This window comes from Mirounga angustirostris, unplaced genomic scaffold, assembly GCF_029215605.1.
Source record: "Mirounga angustirostris isolate CCGP_5_RB_7025 unplaced genomic scaffold, mMirAng1.0.hap1 SCAF_5, whole genome shotgun sequence".
Taxonomy (NCBI): domain Eukaryota; kingdom Metazoa; phylum Chordata; class Mammalia; order Carnivora; family Phocidae; genus Mirounga; species Mirounga angustirostris.
In genome coordinates this window covers 58589927-58595233 of record NW_026991713.1, presented here as the reverse complement: position 1 = coordinate 58595233, position 5307 = coordinate 58589927, and the positions used below count along the sequence as shown (strand labels likewise).

General features: G+C 46.9%; 1 pseudogene; it reads left to right on the top strand.

The window, feature by feature from the left end:
- Positions 1-1517: 1517 nt before the first annotated feature.
- Positions 1518-2480, top strand: LOC123840876 (olfactory receptor 2AP1-like; annotated as a pseudogene).
- The last annotated feature ends 2827 nt before the right edge of the window (positions 2481-5307 follow it).

Sequence of the window (5307 nt, the reverse complement as noted above, 5' to 3'; positions counted from 1 at the left end):
CTGTGAATTGTGTAAGACTGATGAATCACAGACCTGTACCTCTGAAACAAATAATACATTATATGTTAAAAAAAAAAAAAAAAAAGATAGCAGGAAGGGAAAAATGAAGGGGGTGAAATCGGAGGGGAAGACGAACCATAGAGACCATGGACTCTGAGAAACAAACTGAGGGTTCCAGAGGGGAGGGTGGTGGGAGGATGGGTTAGCCTGGTGATGGGTATTAAAGAGGGCACATACTGAACGGAGCACTGGGTGATATACGCAAACAATGAATCATGGAACACTACATCAAAAACTAATGATGTAATGTATGGGGATTAACATAACATAATAAAATAAAATTTTTAAAAAAAAGGTTACTACGTGAAGTGATGGATGTGCCAATTAACAGTGTGGGGGGAGTCCGTTCACAATGTATACATATATCAAGTCATCACATTGTATACTTTAAATATCTTACAATTTATTTGTAAATTATACCTCAATAAAGCTGGTGGGGGAGGAAAGGAGTCTGAGTAAAAATAAACAAGACACTCCCTCTCTTCAAGTAATCTATAATCCAGATGCAAACATCAGACAAATTTTTTTAAAGATTGATTGATTTTAGGGGGCAGTGGGAAGAAGGGGCAGAGGGGGAGGGACAGAGAGTCTGAAGCAGACTCCCACTGAGTGCAGAGCCTGATGCAGGGCTCGACCTCACAACCCTGAGATCACAACCTGAGCTGAAACCAAGAGTTGGAAGCTTAACTGACTGCACCAGCCAGGCACCCCAGACAATTTTTAATAAGGGTTAAATATAAGCAAACAGCAAGGTGGGTGAAAAATGCTTCTTATTCCAAAATACATGCTACATATGTGAGCCATGCATTAGGAAGTAGAAAATTTTGTTGTGAATACAGATCTGAGAAGGCCAGTGCATCTACCGAGAAAGCAAAGGTAAGTGCTGAGATACACAGATGAACAAAAAAAACAGTCCCTGAGCTCAAGGTGTTTGTGGTCTGGTGGGGAAGACAAGCTCTATCCCACATCACTGACTCTACAGAAATATAACAGAGGCACAAACCATGTGTTACTGGGACTGGGAGAGAGCAAGTTACTCAGCCTAGGGCTTCCAGGAAAGGCCTTATAGAAGAGGTCACACTTAGGCTAGATCTTGGAGGATGAATGGGTGTTTGCCAGTTCTAAAGAGAACTGGGAGAACAGCAGAGAATTCTTTGTAGCCTTTCTCAGAGGAAATAAAAGCCAAAAATAAAAGAAAGAAAAGAGGAAGGGAAGAAGGAAGGGTGAGGGGAAAGTCACTGACATTCAATAATTCCTCAAACATTCTGAAAGAGGTGACTTTTCTGACTAAGGAAGAGTCTCCAGAAGCTTCTGCTCCGCTTCCCTGAATCCACAGAGAGACAGTGGACAGGTAAAGGAATGATGGACTTGGGGAGAAATTTTCCTCTTCTTCATCCTAATTTCTGATGCTCCTATCCACCCAGGCTTGCACATTTCTGGAAACGGCTGGGTCCGCCATGGCCAATTGGACCATAGTGACTGAGTTCTTCCTCTAAGTCCTGACAGACACCAAAGAGCTTCAGGTGGCAGTTTTCCTGCTCCAGCTTCTTGCCTACCTCGTGACTGTCTCTGGAAACCTGGTTGTCATCAGCCTGACCTTGCTGGACACCCGCCTGCAAATCCCGATGTACTTCTTCCTCTGGAATCTGTCCTGCCTAGAAATTTGGTTCCAGACCGTCATCCTGCCCAAGATGTTGCTCAACATTGCCACAGGGACCAAGACCATCAGTTTTGCTGGCTGCATCACTCAGGACTTTTTCCACATCTTCCTGGGGGCTACAGAGTTCCTCCTCCTCACGGCCATGGCCTACGACCAGTACATCGCCATCCACCAGCCCCTCCGCTACCCGATCCTCATGAGCAAGAGTCTGCACACAGCTCATCCTCACCTGCTGGCTGGCAGGTTCTCCTTCATCATCATGCCTGTCATCCTGACCAGTCGGCCTCCATTCTGTGACACCCACATCAACCACTACTTCTGTGACTAGATACCTCTAATGGAGGCGGTGTGCGGTGGGCCAGGTGTTAGAGATGGCGGCTTTCACCCTGGCTGGGGTGGCTCTGGTCAGCACTCTGGGGCTATCAGCATATCCTATGTCCAGATCATCCAGACAATTGTCAGGATCCCCTCTGTCCAGGAGAGAAAAAAAGCTTTCTCTACCTGTTCTTCCCACATCATTGTGGTCACCATGTGCTATGGCAGCTGCTTCTTCATGTATGGCAAGCCCTCTCCAGGCAAGGGGGTTGATTTCCACAAAGGAGTGTCTCTAATCAATACAATCATTGTCCCCCTCTTGAATCCTTTCATCTGTACTCTCAGGAACCAACAAGTTAAGCAAGTAGTGAAAGACCTGATCAGGAAAACAGTTGGCTCCAAAATAAATGACAGCCCTAACAAGGCTCCCTCCAGGGACACATGAATCTGAGAATTCCACAAAAAGTATTTTCAAGGCTAAGCTCTCATGAATAGTCCTCTTCGAAATCCTTAGAGCTTTTCCAGCTTCCACCCATCCCTCGTCCCAAAGCCACTCCCATATTTCAGATATTTGTTATGGTAGCACCCCACCTCCAGGTACCAAAATCTGTATTGATTACCTATTGCCACTTAACGAGCTACCCACAAAACCTAGTGGCTTAAAACAACAATCATTATCTCATAGTTTCAGTGGGCCAGAATCTGGCTGATTAGCCGGGTAACTCGGGCTTAAGGTGATTCATGAGGTTGTAGTCAAGCTGTCAGCCAGGGCTGTGGCCTCATCTGAAGGCATGATTGAGGGGGCATGTGCTTCCAAGTTCACTCACTCCGTTGTTGGTAGGAATATGCCTGTGGGACCAAAACCAACACTCCTTTGTGAGACCAGGGAAGGAGAGAAAGAAAAAGGAGATGTGGAGTTATTCTTAGAAAGTATATTGTAATATATTGTCACCTAAGGGGTGACTGTGGAAGCAACTGAAACACCAGCAACGTTCCTGTGCCCGGGCTGTTTGAACACAGTGGCCCGGTAGGAGCGGGATCCCATGATCCCCAGCGGCAGGGCACAGGTTAGGAGCTATGAAAGAATGTAATCTTCAGTCTCTCCTTTCGGCACCTGGTGATTGCTAGCCCAAACACCCTGCTCCTCCCTTATCCCATGACTGCCTCCCTGCGTGCCAGCATGTAGGGGAGGGTGCAGACCTCTTTACAGCTTCAAGATATTTGCCATCCCTTTGTACTCCTTTCTCACACTTTGAGGCATCTGTCCTTGCTTTTCTCATAAAAAAAACAAAAAAACAAAATAAAAGCTTTGTGCAGGATTCAGCTGCTGCTCCTCTCCCTTTCAGAGGCAGCCCTGCACAGCCACTCAGATTGGTGTCTGAGAACTTTATTTCAGTGTGCAACCATGGGGAGAGGACTGTAAGACTGGGGCAAGAGTCTGAACAGGGACTACTAAAAAACAGCAGTGTCTAAATGCTCCTCCGTATGGGGAGGCAACTCTGAAACTCCAGGAAGACAGGCCCTGAAGGAGATATTGAGGGGAAATTTGAGTTGCACACACTGTCACAGACTTCCTCGCACTCCAGCTACACCATCATAGGCACCACTGATAGACTTCCAGCACTTAGGCCACACTCACCCTCCCGACCTTTCCCCATGCCCCTCACTCCCAGCCCATCACATTCACCCCAATATCAGCCTTCTCTTCCTCTGCTTCCAGGATAGCATGATCCCGAAGATATTCAAGGCCCCCAGACCTGGCCTGTTCTGGCTTCATGCCTCTCCCTTCAAACTTGGCCCTCATGGCTGCTCAGAAATCCATTTCCTCACCTCTGAAATCCCTGACAAATGTCCCTGTGAGATAAAATTTCTCTCTTGAATCATATGATCCCTGCCCCTTCCCACTCTTTTTCTCTTTGGTGAGCTTATCACCAACTTTTCAGGAGAGGATGAAGCTGTGCAGCCTAAGCTCAGAAACACCCTCTCCCTTCACCTCAGCATATCTCTGGCCCTGCATCTGCTTTCTCATCCTTGCCACTCTGTCAGAGGAGGAGGGATCTCTGGATCTCTGGATCTCTGTTACCTCAAAAGACGTAACATGGAGCATGGGCTGTTAAAAAGAACACAAAGTCTCAAGCTAAGCAGGCCTGTATTTAGATCCTACTTCTCCTGCTTTCTAGTGAGGGGTGGCCTTGAACAAGATACTTCATCTCTCTGAGTCTTGGTTTCCTCTTCTAAAAAATAGTCTGCAAGGGGTGCCTGGGTGGCTCAGTCGTTAAGCATCTGCCTTCGGCTCAGGTCATGATCCCAGGGTCCTGGGATCGAGTCCCACATCAGGCTCCCTGCTCAGCAGGAAGCCTGCTTCTCCCTCTCGCTCTCCCCCTGCTTGTGTTCCTTCTCTCATTGTGTCTCTCTGTCAAATAAATAAATAAAATCTTTAAAAAAATAAATAAATTTTAAAAATAAAAAATAGTCTGCAATAGGAAACATTTGATGCTTCCAGCCCATTTCTTACTCCCCCAAAACCCTAAGAGCTGGTCCTTCACCCCAGAAGTAAGTCCCTATTGCCTTTGTATACTTGCTTCTACTATGCTGCTTGTCTTGAGGTAACAGCGATGCAGAAATACCTCCTCTTCTGAGACGGATTGGTTCCCCAAACTAGCTCCAAATCATGCCCATTTATATCCGTGGCACCACCATCCTTCCACTCTCTGGGGCTAGACCTCTTGAAGTCATCACTGACTCTTTCCTGCAATCTGTCACCAACCCCTGTTATCTCCTCCCTCAAAATGGTGCTCAGATTCACTCTACCCTCGTATTTCAACACTCTGCATACAGGCCACATGTCAAATATGACCAAGTACCAGAGACTACAAGAGATGGTCTCACATTCTTTGCTTCTCTACAGCCACTCTCTTTGGTAGTACCCTCCCACATGGACCCTGGGTTTGGCCCTGTGGCTTGCTTCAGACATTGTGACAGTAGCAAACAGAACGCAAGCAGAAATTCAAAAAGCCCTTAAACCCTCCGACTGCCATGTGAACAAGTCTGGGCTATCCTCTAGATGATAAAAGACTCAAGGCCTCCTTGCCACCAACACCTTTGCTGATAATAATCACATACACATACACATACACACACACACACACACACACACACAAACCCTGCCCAGATGGCCAGCAGCCAAGTGGGGATGCATGAATGAGCCCATTAAAAACCAACAGAAGGGGCTCCCGGGTGGCTCAGATGGTTAAGCGTCTGCCTTCGGCTCA